A 16,111-nucleotide genomic window follows, 5' to 3' on the forward strand; every position below is an offset into this window, starting at 1 on the left:
TGTGAGGGGTGTACTCACTTTTGTGATATACTGTATCCCCAAAGATCAACGGCTGTAAGCTATTCTAGTGCCTGATCTGCATTGTCTGGTGATGACTGCTATACATTGACTGGGACTACACACTGGAAATCTGGGAGATGAGACATGGGAGCCAGAATGGGAGATGAGACAAGGGAGGCAGAATGGGAGATGAGACATGGGGGCAGAATGGGAGATGAGACAAGAAGGTCAGAATGGGAGATGAGACATGGAAGCAGAATAGGAGATGACACATAGGGGCAGAGTGGGAGATGGCACATAGTAGGCAGAATGGGAGATGAGACATGGGGGCAGAATGGGAGATGGCACATAGTAGGCAGAATGGGAGATGAGACATGGGGGCAGAATGGGAGATGAGACATGGGGGCAGAATGGGAGATGAGACATGGGGGCAGAATGGGAGATGAGACATGGGGGCAGAATGGGAGATGAGACATGGGGGCAGAATGGGAGATGATACATGGGGCAAAATGGAGAGGAGACACATGGGAGCTGAATGGAGCAAAAAAATGGGGGCAGAATGTAGAGGAGACAAGGAGGCAGAATGGGAGCTGAGACATGAGGGCAGAATGAGAGCTGACACATGGGGGTCAGAATGGGAGCTAACACATGAGGGGGGGCAGATTGGAAGCTGAGACAGGGGGAAGAATGGGAGATGAGGCATGGAGGTCAGAATGGGAGATGAGACATTGGGGGCAGAATGGGAGCTGAGACATGGAAGCAGAATGGATGATGATACATGGGGGGCAGAATGGGAGATGATACATGGGGGGCAGAATGGGAGATGATACATGGGGGGCAGAATGGGAGATAACACATGGGGCAAAATGGAGAGGAGACACATGGGGGCTGGATGGAGCAAAAAAATGGGGGCAGAATGTAGAGGAGATGTGGAGGCAGAATGAGAGCTGAGACATGGGGGCAGAATGGTAGATAAGACATGGGGGGCAGAATGGTAGATGAGACATGGGGGGCAGAATGGTAGATGAGACATGGGGGGCAGAATGGGAGATGAGACATGGGGGGCAGAATGGGAGATGACACATGGGGGGCAGAATGGGAGATGACACATGGGGGGCAGAATGGGAGATGAGACATGGGAGCCAGAATGGGAGATGAGACATGGGAGGCAGAATGGGAGATGACACATGGGGCAAAATGGGAGATGAGACATGGGAGCCAGAATGGGAGATGAGACATGGGGGCAGAATGTGAGCTGACACATGGGGGTCAGAATGGGAGATCACACATGGGGGGAAGAATGGGAGATGAGACATGAGGGTCAGAATGGGAAATGAGACATGGAAGCAGAATGGGAGATGAGACATGGGGGGCAGAATGTGAGTCAATTTTGGGGGCAGAATGGGAGTCAATTTTGGGGGCAGAATGGGAGATGATACATGGGGCAGATTGGGAGCTGACACATAGGGCAAAATGGAGAAGAGACACATGGGGATCAGAATGGGAGCTCAGACATGGGGGGGCAGAATGGAAGATTAGACAGCGGGGAAGAATGGGAGATGAGACATTAGGGTCAGAATGGGAGATGAGACATGGAAGCAGAATGGGAAATCACACATGGGGGCAGAATGGAAGATGAGACATGGGGGGCAGAATGGGAGATGATACATGGGGGGCAGAATGGGAGATGACACATGGGACCAGAGTGGGAGATGAGACATGGGGGCAGAATGGGAGATGAGACATGAAGGTCAGAATAGGACCTGACACATGGGGTTCAGAATGGGAGCTAACACATGGGGGGGGGCAGAATGGAAGCTTAGACAGGGGGGAAGAATGGGAGCTGACACATGGGGTTCAGAATGGGAGCTCACACATGGGGGGCAGAACGGAAGCTTAGACGGGGGGAAGAATGGGAGATAAGACATGGGGGCAGAATGGGAGATGACACATGGGGGGTAGAATGGGAGATGACACATGGGGGGTAGAATGGGAGATGATACATGGGGGGCAGAATGGGAGATGAGACATGGGGGGTAGAATGGGAGATGATACATGGGGGGAAGAATGGGAGATGACACATGGTTGGCAGAATGGGAAATGAGACATGGGGGCAGAATGGGAGATGACACATGGGGCAGAATGGGAGCTGACACATGGGGCAAAATGGAGAGTAGACACATGGGGGCTTGATGGAGCAAAAAAATGGGGGCAGAATGTAGAGGAGACGTGGAGGCAGAATGGGAGCTGAGACATCAGGGCAGAATGGGAGATTAAACATGGGGGGCAGAATGGGAGCTGAAACATTGGGGGCAGAATGGGAGCTGAAACATTGGGGGCAGAATGGGAGCTGAGACATGGGGGCAGAATTAGAGTTAACACATGGGGGCAGAATGAGAGCTAACACATGGGGGCAGAATGGAAGCTGAGACATGGGGGGCAGAATGGAAGCTGAGCATTGGGGGCAGAATGGAAGCTGAGAATTGGGTTCAGAATGGGAGCTGAGACATGGGGGCAGAATGGGAGAAGACACATAGGGGGCAGAATGGGAGAAGACACATAGGGGGCAGAATGGGAGCTGACACATGGGGGGCAGAATGGGAGCTGAGAAATGGGGGCAGAATGGAACCTGAGAATTGGGTTCAAAATGGAAGCTGAGACATGGGGGGCAGAATGGGAGATGACACATGGGGGGCAGAATGGGAGATGACATATGGGGGGCAGAATGGGAGATGACACATGGGGGGCAGAATGGGAGATGACACATGGGGGGCAGAATGGGAGATGACACATGGGGGGCAGAATGGGAGATGACACATGGGGGGCAGAATGGGAGATGACACATGGGGGGCAGAATGGAATATGAGACATGGGGGCAGAATGGAATATGAGACAAGGGGGCAGAATGGAATATGAGACAAGGGGGCAGAATGGAATATGAGACAAGGGGGCAGAATGAAAGCTAACACATGGGGGTAGACAGAATGAGAGCTAACACATGGGGGGCAGAATGAGAGCTAACACATGCACATGGGGGTCAGAATGGAAGCTGAGACATGGGAGGCAGAATAGGAGATGACACATGGTTGCAGAATGGGAGCTGAGACAAGGGGGGCAGAATAGAAGCTGAGAAATGGAGGCAGAATGGAAGCTGAGACATAGGGGCAGAATGGTAAATGACACATGGGGGGCAGAATGGAAGCTGAGACACGGGGGGCAAAATGGGAGAGGAGACATGGGGGGCAGAATGGGAGTTGACACATTGTGGGGCAGAATGGGAGCTGACACATTGGGGGGCAGAATGGGAGCTGACACATTGGGGGGCAGAATGGGAGCTGACACATTGGGGGGCAGAATGGGAGCTGACACATTGGGGGGCAGAATGGGAGCTGAGAAATGGGAGGCAGAATGGGAGATGAGACCTGGGGGGCAGAATGGAAGCTGAGAATTGGGTTCAGAATGGAAGCTGAGACATGGGGGGCAAAATAGGAGATGAGATATGGGGGGAAAAATGGGAGATGAGACATGGGGGGCAGAATGGGAGATGAGACATGCGGGGCAGAATGCGCGCTAACACATGGGGGCCAGAATGGAGAAATATGCAGGGAGAATGAAGTCACATGGGGCCAGGATGGGAGAACATATCAGGGCAAGATGAAGACATATGGGGTCCAGAATGGAGTACATATGGAAGCAGGATGTGGGACATTATTACATTATTACTGTAGGGGCTAATAAAAGGATATTATTACAAGTGTGATGTATTTTATTTTTGAGAATGCTGTTTTCAGTGGGGAGGGGGCCCTGTTCCTGTGCAGGGTGGCACTATGTCGCTTTTTTTCTTCATTTGGTGTAGTGTAGAAGTTGGTGAAAAATTAGGGAATGTGCTCTGGAAACTGCTCTAGATAACTATGTGTTACTTTCTGCAGAGACGAGTCCTTGCTGGAAGAAGTGATGGCAGTCTGTGCTGGATGAAGAGGAAAAGCGAAGATGAAGGACTTCAACTAGAGACGTTACCGGTGAGTCAGTGTGTTACCTGTACATTTACACTATGCATTACATACTATACACAGAGCTCCTATATACTGTACTTAAAAAGAGTTTTAGGTAAAATAAGAAATGTTTAATAGGTTAGAGTAGAGTAGGGCCCGGGCAGAAGAATCTCCTTGTCGTGGTGGCAGCTTAAAAAAATCTTTTGGCCAAAACAAAAGCTGCTGGCTATGTAGGTGATCTGGTATTCGATGGAACTGTTAATATGTGATTGGTGAGGACGTGGTGCAGAAAGTGGAGTTTTTCCAAGAGTGAGCGGTGGCACTGTGGAAGGTTCGAGGGGTGGAGCTGGTGTGGAGCCTGGGGTGAAGTCTCAGGGGGGCCCAAAAACTTTGGCTGTATGGGGCCCTAAAATTCCTGGAGGCAGCCCTGCAATGTATTCAGGCAGGTCACATTCTCCTGGCATTCACCAAACCTAGAGCCATCCATCAGATGCAGGGCTGCCACCAGTAATTTGGGGGCCCCATACTGACAAAATTTTTGGGCCCCCTTGAAACTCCAGCCAGGCTCCATCCCAGCTCCACCTCCACCCCAGCTCTGTCTCCATCCCTCAAAAGTTCCACAGTCCCACCGCCCACTCCTGGAAAAACTCTACTTTCTGCACCACATCTTCACCAATCACACATTAACATTTCCCATTGAACAGCAGATCACATATATAGCCAGCAGCTTTTGTTTTTGCCAAAAGATATTTTAAGTCACCACCACGACAAGGAGACTCTTCTGGCCGGGCCATAATCTACGCTAACCTATTAAAAATTTCTTATAATATCCAATATTCTTTTTAGGTATATTTTTATTTATGGGAATGTGTTACATATATTTTTTAAAATGACCAATAATACCACGTATAAGGGACAAATACCATCACACCATGACCAGATCACATAATACCACCACATAGTGACCGAATAATACCACATACAAGGGACAAATACCACCACACTATGACCAGATCACATATTACCACCACATAGTGACCGAATACAATACTGATTATTAATAAAAAAAAGAAAACTAATATTACCATAAGTACCATTATACACAGGAGCTCTGTACAACGTACACAGTGTATAGTGTAAATGTACAGATAACACATTGACTCACCGGTGACATTTCTAGTTGAAGTCCTTCATCTTTGCTTTTCCTCTTCATCCAGCGCAGACTGCCATCACTTCTTCCAGCCAGGACTCGTCTCTGCATAAGATAACACAGTTATCAAGAACAGTTTCCAGAGCACATAACCCAATTTTTCCCCAGCTTCTACACTGCACAAGATAAAGAAAATAAAGCAACCTAGTGTCGCCTTGCACAGTAACATGACCCCCCTCACAAGGTCTTCATCCTGTCCCCCATGTCTCCATTTTGCCTCCATTCTGCCCCCCATGTCTCAAGCTTGCCCCCATCCTCTCCCCCATGTCTCCATCCCGCTCCCTATGTCTCCATTTTGCCTCCATTCTGCCCCCCATGTCTCCATTTTGCCTCCATTCTGCCCCCAATGTCTCCATTCTGCCCCCAATGTCTCCATCAAGCCCCGCCCCCTACACCCCCTGTACAGAGAACAGAGGGCCCCCCGGTTCGCTAATCATGTCGGCAGCACTGCCGATATGATTAGTGATGGGCCCTCTGGAGAGCGATCTCCCTGCTCTGCCTGCTGCCGCAGTGGCCTTCTACCTCCTGTGCGCAGCGCGACACTGCTGGAGCGTGCGCAGGAGGTCAGTCTCAGGGTGATGACGTCATCGCCCTGGGACTGCTTCCTGTACGCGCTGACGGACCCGGCGTCGCTCCAGGCAGCGTGTTCAGGGCCCCGGCAGCCGGATACTTACCTCTCCTCGTGCCTCCGCAGATCCGCTGTCTTCCTGGTCTGCGCTCCCTGTGACGTCTCAGGTCAGAGGGTGCGGTGACGACTTTCCACCGCGTCCTCCCCTGAGCCATCACAGGCAGCGCAGAGCGGGAATACGCCGGCAACGCAGGAGTATAGACCTGAGCAGCGGCAGCAGGTGAGGAGGAGGGAGGTGAATATTTGATTTTTTTTTTTTTTTTATGTATGGAGGCATGGGGCATTATATGGGCGGGGGTGACAGCCTGCATGGGGCATTATATTGGGGGCGGGTGACAACCTGCATGGGGCTTTATATGGGTGGGTTAACAGCATGCATGGGGCATAATATGGGAGGGTAACAGCCTGCATGGGGCATTATATGGGGGGATGACATCCTGCATGGGGCATTATATGGGGGGAGGACATCCTGCATGGGGCATTATATGGTGGGAGGACATCCTGCATGGGGCATTATATGGTGGGGTGACAGCCTGCATGGGGCATTATATGGGGGGGGGGTGACAGCATGCATGGGGCATTATATGGGGGGTGACATCCTGCATGGGGCATTATATGGGGGGAAGGGACATCCTACATGAGGCATTATAAGGGGGGGTGACATCCTGCATGGGGCTTATATTGCGGGGTGACATCCTGCATGGGGCATTATATGGGGGGGAGAAGTGACATCCTGCATGGTGCATTATATGGGGGATGGCATTCTGCATGGGGCATTATATGGGGGGGGAGTGATATCCTGCATGGGGCATTATATGTGGGGGAGTGACATTTTTCATGGTGCATTATATGATGAGTGACATTCTGCATGGGGCATTATATGGAGGGGAAGGGACATCCTACATGGGTCATTATATGGGAGGGAGGGACATCCTGCATAGGGCATTATATGGGGGGGGGAGTGACATCCTGCAAGGGGCATTATATGGGGGGTGACATCCTGCATGGGACATTATATGGGGGGGGGACAGCCTGCATGGGGCATTATAAGGGGGGGGGACAGCCTGCATGGGGCATTATAAGGGGGGGACGGGACAGCCTGCATGGAGCTTTATATGGGGGCCAGTATCCTGTATGGAGCCTTATATGGGGGCCAGTATCCTGTATGGAGCATTTTATGGGGGCTAGTATACTGTGTGGAGCGTTATATGGGGCCATTATCCTGAATGGAGCGTTATATGGGGGCCAGTATCCTGTATGGAGCATTTTTGGGGGGCCAGTATCCTGTATGGAGCGTTATATGGGGACCAGTATCCTGTATGGAGGATTTTTTTGGGGGCCAGTATCCTGTATGGAGCGTTATTTGGGGGCCAATATCCTGTATGGAGCATTTTTGGGGGGCCAGTACACTCTGTGGAGCGATTCGCCGGTTTCTGAGCTATTGTAGAATTTAAAATATATATCAGTCATATAATATAAGAAGTGAAATCTTTGCATTGTACTATACTTTTATTTCTCTACAGTATCTGTGCATCATGAATCGTGGTATGTGTTAAAGGGGCCCACTGAGACTCTTTCGCCCGGGGCCCAGAAAAACCTGGATCCGGCCCTTTGTGGTACTATCATGCTAGTAGTACTACCACCAGTGGCTGGCTGGCAGGACATGCCGGGTGGGCATGATAGTACCACAGAGGCTTGCAGGACATACTAGGCATGAATCATGCTTAGTATGTCCTGCCAGCCTCTGTGCACTATCATGCCCAGCATGTCCTGTCCTGCCAGCCAATGGTGGTACCATCATGCATGCCCATTGCCCAGTCACTGGTGGTGTGGTACTATCATGCTAGTACTAACACCAGTGGCTGGCTGGCAGGACATGCCATGTGAGCTTGAATGCTAGTACCACAGAGGCTGGCAGTACATACTGGGCAATGGTCATGATAGTACCACCAGTAGACTGACTAGGCGGTCTCCAGGGCTCCATCTCCCCTTCTCGCTGCTGTTAGGATGGGTTAACATTGCGTTTATGCTGTGCGTTACAACGGATCCGTTGTAAATCAGCGCAGACGCAATGTACCGTAGACTTGCATTGCAAAAATAGGCATGCATTTGAAAGTATGCATTATTTGCAACGCGCAGGAAAACATGGTCGGCGGCTGGAGGCCTGCTGAGCACTTCTCTGACAACTGTGTTCTAGTGTCATTCTGTGCCTGCTCATCTCTGTCAGCAGGCATATTTGTCTGATGGCAAAGATGTAGCAGAGCTGGAGACAGAAGATCCGTGGATTACGTCAGGGCGAGGATTTTGTTATTTATTAACCGGTTCCCGACCGCCCACTGTACATAAACGTCCGCGCTGCCTGGGCTCTGTGCAGCGCGGACGTTTAAAAACGGTGGGTGGTCTCGCAGCGCTCAGGACCCCCAGGGTCCTGCAAGCGCTGCGATTCCGGTGCAAAGCATTAGCTCTGACAGGGAACATCATCGGGACCTGATTGGATCTGGTCCCAGTGATGTTAACCCTTTGCTGTCTTCTATATGCTGCGATCTATAGTGATCGCGGCATATAGGAGACAGCAGGAGGAGAGGGGGTCGTCTTACTTACCTCCGAAGACCTCCGATTCCTTTCAGGACCTGGGGTTGCTATGGCAGCTGGAGGTCACATGACCGCCTCCAGCTCTGCCATATATGGTGTCCTGTCTGGCTCAGCCTGCAAGCTGAGCCAGACAGGAGACTCTGCCTGAAACAGGGAAGATCTCATGTAATGTAATGTAATATATGTCTATTACATTACATGAGATCAGTGATCAGAAAAATAAAAATTAATGTCCCATACAGGGACTAAGTAAAAATGTAAAAAAAAGTAAAAAAAAAAAAGTTTTTAAACTGTTAAAAAAAAAAATCACAAAATAAATAAAAATAAATAAACAAAATATTAAACCAATAAATCCGTATATTTTTACAAAACCAAAAAAAGAACACATATTTGGTATCGCCGCGTCCAAAACAACCCGAGCTATAAAACTGTCACACTAATTAACTCCTTCTGTGCACACCGTAATAAAAATAAATAAAAAACGGAGAAAAAAAATATGCTTTTTCCTCATATCGCCAAACAAAAAGTGGAAAAAAATGCGATCAGAAAGCAAAATAGAAAAAAAAATGGTACCGCTGAAAACGTCATCTTGTTCCGCAAAAAACAAGCCGCCATACAGTTCCATCAGTCGAAAAATAAAAAAGTTATAGTGCTCAGAATAAAGCAATGCAAAAAAAATATTTTTTTCTATAAATTTGTTTTATTGTGTAAAAGCGCCAAAACATAAAAAAATATACAGTAAGTGTAGTATCGCTGTAAATGTACTGACCCGAAGAATAACGCTGCCTGATCACTTTTACCACACGCAGAACGGCATAAAAAAAACCTCAAAGAACAATTCCTGAATTGGTTTTTGTTAATTTTACCTCCCAAAAAACGGAATAGAAAGCGATCAAAAAATGTCACGTACCCAAAAATAGTACCAATAAAAATGTCAACTCGTCCTGCAAAAAACAAGCCATCACATGACTGTCGGCCGAAATATGGAAAAATTATAGATCTCAAAATATGGTGATGCAAAAACTAGATTTTGCAAAAAAAAGCGTCTTTTAGTGTGTGACAGCTGTGAGTCATAAAAACCCGATATAAATCTGGTATCTCTGTAATCGCACCGACCCGAAGAATAAAGTAATCTCATCACTTATACCGCACGAGGAGTGGCGTAAAAAATAAATATAACCAATTCTTCACCTGCTACTGATTTGTTTATTATGTCTCCGAAAGATCGCAGTAAGGCTCTGCTCACATTTATCCTGCGCTCTGCGCTGAGCACTTACACCAGAGTTTCCGTGTAAATCTCTGAAATACGTGATTCAGCCAGAACCCATGACGGAAGATTCCCTGTAATGAGGCAGATATAGACCACTGTGGACGCCGTCTAGCCTGGGATCCCACGGTGTCATTTGTTTTAGGCGTGCATAAAAGTGCGGTTGGCCGTTTTGTGCACTTCTGAAAAAAAGGACACCGCTAAACAGAGGCCAGACGGAGTCCAGAGTAACTCTGCTGCCTCATTACAGTGAATGGATCCCGCAGGGGTTTCATCTGAATTATATCACTTGGAAATTTAGATGGAAACCCCGATGTAAGTGCTCGGCCTAGAGCGCCGGATAAATGTTACATAAAATGTTCCCAATAAAAGCTTCAACTCAGTCCTCAAAAAAAGCTAGTCCCCACTCAGGTCTGTCATCTGTTAAAAGTATAAGGGACTTCCAAGTTACTGGTAGCAGAAAGTCTCTGGAAAAGCGAAATGGCCCTTGCCCCCCAAAAGAAATTCAGAAAATTTTGTGCTCCCAAATCCAAATGCCTATTCTACAATAATTTGTTCTCCAATTGTCAAATAGCACTCCGTCCCCCCCAGATCTCGCCGTATGGTTGAGCGGTACGATACAGCCACATATGGGGTATTGCCACTTTTAGAAGAAATTGTGTGACACATTTCGGCACCATGCCCTGTGTGAAAATGTAAAATCTGAGGGTAAAACATTTTTTTGTGGTAAAAATATAATTATGCTTTTTTCACTGCCCAATTGTATAAAATAAAAAATTAAAAAATATTCACTACTTCCCTAGATGAATTCCTTGAGAGGTGTAGTTTACAAAATGGGGTCACTTGTGGGGGTTTCTGCTGTTTTGGCATGTCAGCGACTCTTCAAATGTGACATGGTGTCAGCCACCTATCCCAGCCAACATAGCGCTCCTTTCTCTTCCGAACCCTGCCGTACACCAAAGCAGTGGTTTTCCCCCACATATGGGGTATCGGCGTACTCAGGAGAAATTGCACAACAAATTTCATGGTGCAATTTATTCTGTTACCCTTATGATAATGCAAAATTAAGGGATGAAAAACGGTTTTGTGGGAAAAATTAGAAAATTTTATTTTTACAGCTCAATATTATAAACTTCTGTGAAGCACCTTGGGGTTCAAGGTGCTCACCACACATCTAGATAAGTTCCCTAAGGGGTCTAGTTTCCAAAATGGTGTCACTTGTGGGAGGTTTCCACTGTTTAGGCACTTCAGAAGCTCTCCAAACGCAACATGGCGTCCTCTAATTATTCAGACAAATTTTACATTCAAAAAGTCAAATGGCGCTCCTTCCCTTTCAAACCCTGCCGTGCGCCCAAACAGTGGTTTGCCTCCACATATGGGGTATCAGCGAGTTCAGGAGAAATTGCACAACAAATTTCATAGTGCAATTTTTCCCATTACCCTTATGATAATGCAAAATTAAGGGATGAAAAATGTTTTTGTGGGAAAAATGTGAAAATTTTATTTTTACAGCTCAATATTATAAACTTCTGTGAAGCACCTTGGGGTTCAAGGTGCTCAACATACATCTAGATAAGTTCCCTAAGGGGTCTAGTTTCCAAAATGGTGTCACTTGTGGGGGGTTTCCACTGTTTAGGCACATCAGGAGCTCTCCAAACGCAACATGGCGTCTGCTAATTATTCAGACAAATTTTATATTCAAAAAGTCTAATGGCGCTCCTTCCCTTCCGAACCCTGCAGTGCGCCCAAACAGTGGTTTTCCCTCACATATGGGGTATCAGCACGCTCAAGAGAAATTGCACAAAAAAATTTGGGGTCCATTTTTTCCTGTTACCGCTGTGAAAATAGAAAAAATTGGGTCTAAAGTAACATTTTTGTGAAAAAAGTTAAATATTAATTTTTTTCTTCCACATTCCAAAAATTCCTGTGAAGCACCTGAAGGGTTAATAAAGTTCTTGAATGTGGTTTTGAGCACCTTGAGGGGTGCAGTTTTTAGAATGGTGTCACTTTTTGGTATTTTCTGTCATAAAGACCCCTCAAAGTGACTTCAAATATGATGTGGTCCCTAAAAAAATGTTTTTGTAAATTTTGTTCAAAAAATGAGAAATCGCTGGTCAACTTTTAACCCTTATAGCTCCCTAACAAAAAAAAATTTTGGTTCCAAAATTGTGCTGATGTAAAGTAGACATGTGGGAAATGTTATTTATTAACTATTTTGTGTGACACATCTCTCTGATTTAAGCTCATGAAAATTCAAAGTTGGAAAATTGGAAAATTTTCAAAATTTTTGCCAAATTTCCGATTTTTTCACAAATAAACGTAAGTTATATCGAAGAAATTTTACCAGTATCATGAAGTACAATATGTCACGAAAAAATAATCTCAGAATCAGGGGAATACGTTGAAGCGTTCCAGAGTAATTACTTCATAAAGTGACCTTGGTCAGAATTGAAAAAATTGGCCCGGTCACGAAGGCAAAAACAGGCTCTGGTGCGAAGTGGTTAAAGATGGAGTCCCTACATGTGTTTTGTGTTTTATTTTTATTAAAAAAAAATTTCTGTGTTGTTGTTTTTTTTTCTGTTTACTAGAAATTCATGGTGGCCATGTCTAGTTTGGCGTGACGCCATGAATTTCAGGCTTAGTGCCAGCTGATAATACAAAGCTGGTACTGACCCCATTATTACCCAGCGTGCCACCCCCACCAGGGCCGTTGGAAGAGCCGGATAAAGTGCCTGGAAATGGCGCTACGATGTATGCACCAATTCCAGGGGTGGCTGCGGGCTGCCGTTTTCAGCGTGGGGGGCCCAGAATGCTTGGGCCTTACCATGCTGAGAATCCCAGACCCCAGCTGCCTGGTTTTTTACCAGGCTGGCGATCAAAATATGGCGGGAGCCCACGCATTTTTTTTTGTATTATTTTTTTAAATAATTAAAAAAAAACATTGGGCTTTCCTGACTTTTGATCACCAGGCAGCTAGAAGTGGCAACCCATAGCTGTCTGCTTTATCTGCGCTGAGAATCAAAAATTCTGCGGAGCGCTATGTCATTTTTGTTTTATTATTTATTTATTTTCACACTTCTATATGTGTGACAGGCCCAACAGCTAATCACAGACGCTGACACAGAAAATGGGCGTCTGTGATTGGCTGCTTGAGTAACCTGAAAGTAGCCCATACATAGTACCATACTAGAATGTATGGGCTGATTGTACATTACTCGAACAGCCAGTCACAGACGCCCATCCTCTTTGACAGCATCTGTGATTGGCTGTTGGGTCTGTGACATATAGAAGTGTGAAAAGAAATCATTTTTAAAAACATGATGTAGCACTCTGCAGAATTTTTGATTCTCACCGCAGGTAAAGCGGACAGCTACAGCCTGCCACCCCCAGCTGCCTGGCTTTACCTTGGCTGGCGATCAAAAGACAGAGAAGCCGAATATTTGTTTTAAACTTATTTAAAATATTTTTTTTTAGAAAAAGGTGTGTGCTCCTGCCATATGTTGATCACCAGCCAGATAAAACAAGGCAGCTGGGGGCTGGGATTCTCAGCATGGTAAGGCCCAAGTGTTCTTGGCCCCCCACGCTGAAAATCGCAGCCCGCAGCCACCCTTGAAAATTTCCAGGCGCTTTAGCTGGCTCTTCTAGCGGCCCTGATGGTGAGTACCCTGGGTAATAATAGGGTTAGTACCAGGCCAGCTTTGTATTATCAGCTGATACTAAGCCCGATATTCATGTTGTCACGCCAAATTAGATATGGCCACCATGAATTTCTAGTAAACAGAAAAAAAACACAGAAATTTTTTTATTATTAAAAATAAAACACAAAACACATTTAGGCTACTTTCATACGCGGCGCAAAAAATCGCTACTACATGCCGACGTTGCGCTTTTCTCAGCGCGCTTTTCCCAAAGCCATGTTAACATGTAGCCTATAGGGAAATCGTGCCGAAAAAAACGCCAAGAATTGGCATGTCAATTCTTTTTGCACGGCCGCTTTTGCAGTGAAAGCGCCCGCGCAAAAATACGTGGCAAAACGCGGCGTCTGAACGCTTTTCAGTAAAAGCCATAGCTTTTGCTGGAAGCCGTTTCCAGCTTTCTTTGGCACTGCTTTTACGCGAGCGCTCTACAGCGCCGCATAAAAGCAGGAATATGCGGCTATTACTCCGCGTGGGAACGTAGCCTAAGGGACTCTATCTTTAATATAAAAAAAAATCCTCGCTCTGACGTAATCCATGGGTCTTCTGTCTTCAGCTCTGCCACATCTTTGCCATCAGACAAATATGTCTGCTGACAGATGAGCAGGCACAGAATGACACTGGAGCACTGTTACTGTGTAGTGCGGCACTATGTTGCTTTTTTGTCATTTCATGCAGTGTAGAAATCTTGGGAAAAGTGTGGATTGTGCTCTGGAAGTGATCAGTTATAGCTAACTATGTTATTTTCTGCATAGATAAGTCCTGCATAGAAGATGTGATATATCGGTCAGCAGATAAAGAACTTCACCTAGAGACATCACTGGTGAGTATGTGTATTACCTATACACACACACTGACACTATATACAGAGCTTCTGTGTATAATGTCACTGGTGATGACTGTATAACCTGTACACTATATACAGAGCTCCGGTGTATAATGTCACTGGTGATCACTGTATAACCTGTACACTGACCCAATATACTGAGTTTTTTACATTTTTATTATTTTAGCATTATTTGTCACTATGTGGTAGCATTATGTGCTTTGGTCATGACTAGTGTTGAGCGATACCTTCCGATATTGGGAAATATCGGATCGGATTGGATCGGACCGATACCGAAAAAGCATCGGATATCGCCGATTCCGATACCGGAAACCAATGCAAGTCAATGGGACATAAATATCGGAATTAAAATAAACCCTTTCTTTCCTTGTAGGTTAATTCTACATGAAGGAAAACAACTAAGAATAATGTAGAATGTATTGGGGGAGGTGGGGGAGACAATAAAGGCATAGAGGTTTAGCCCAGTCAAATGGAATAGCAGGAATTACTATTTTTTTAAGATGTTCTGAGTTACGGAAATATTAACTATGTTAAGTATTTTTATATTTTGTCAGATATTTATGTTTCACTACTTCCATGCTCTTCACCTTCTTTTTTACTTCTCCCACACTTTCTACTTCATCATCCTCAGCATCTTTTTCATCCACTTCTTCTTCACCTTCTTCTTCTTCACCTTCTTCGTATTATTCTTTTTTTTACATTCTTCATATTCTACTTCTTCATCTTCTTCATATTCTTCTTCTTCATCATATTCTTATTTGTGACAGGCATTCCTGTAGTTGTTATCTATAAAAGGTTGGACATTACACCTTTCGTTCTGCCCGTCACAAAAGATTCACAACAGGATTTGTCCGCGTTCAGTTTGGCCTGCAGCAGCAGGTCTTTTCCAGGGGCACCACGAGGAGGAACGGACTCACCCCCATACACTGCTTAGTCATATTCTGCTTATAATTTAGATATTATCTTTTGCTCTGAATTTTAATCTTATGCTTAATGTTCTGCAGCTTCTTGTATTTCTGCTTCTTGGTTTTCTGTCTCTTGTTCTTCTGTATCTTGGTACTTGTCTTCTCTTCTTTGTCCTCTTGGTCAACTTCTTCAGGGTCATCTTCTTGGTCTTCTTCAGGGTGGTCTTCAGGGTGGTCGTCTTCCGGGTCCTCGTCTTCGGGGTCCTCGTCTTCTTCGGGTTGGTCTTCTGGGTCCTCGTCTTCGGGGTCCTCGTCTTCTTCGGGGTGGTCTTCAGGGTCCTCGTCTTCTTCGGGGTGGTCTTCAGGGTCCTCGTCTTCTTCGGGGTGGTCTTCAGGGTCCTCGTCTTCAGGGTCCTCGTCTTCTTCGGGGTGGTCTTCAGGGTCCTCGTCTTCAGGGTCGTCGTCTTCGGGGTCCTCGTCTTCTTCGGGTTGGTCTTCAGGGTCCTCGTCTTCAGGGTCCTCGTCAGGGAGATCCAGAGTGATTACCAAGAACCATTTCAAAAAGCTTGAACTTGGAAATGTAGCAGAAAGTACAAGAAGGCTGAGGAACTACCGAGGACCAGCTGACGGTACTGGAACCCGGATGGGTAGCAGAAGGTACAAGAGCCAATGGAACTACCGAGGACCAGCTGATGTTACTGGAACTCGGTTACTAAGCAGGAGGTACCTGTGCCAGAAAGCACTACCAAGGACCAGCAGACGTTGGTGGAACTTGGATACCGAGAAGGAGGCACCTAATCCAAAGGCACTGCCGAGAACCAGCTGACGGTACTGGAACCCGGATGGGTAGCGGAAGGTACCCATGTAAAAAAAAGTTCAAGGCCGCGAGCTGGCCGCAGTTACCAAAACCCACAGTCCTACAGGGGGTGCTTGTCCTATTGGCACTATGGAACCAGCCTTCATTGCCAGATCCCG

This window comes from Phyllobates terribilis, unplaced genomic scaffold, assembly GCF_046119375.1.
Source record: "Phyllobates terribilis strain yellow unplaced genomic scaffold, ASM4611937v1 Scaffold_8__6_contigs__length_399053987, whole genome shotgun sequence".
Lineage (NCBI taxonomy): Eukaryota > Metazoa > Chordata > Amphibia > Anura > Dendrobatidae > Phyllobates > Phyllobates terribilis.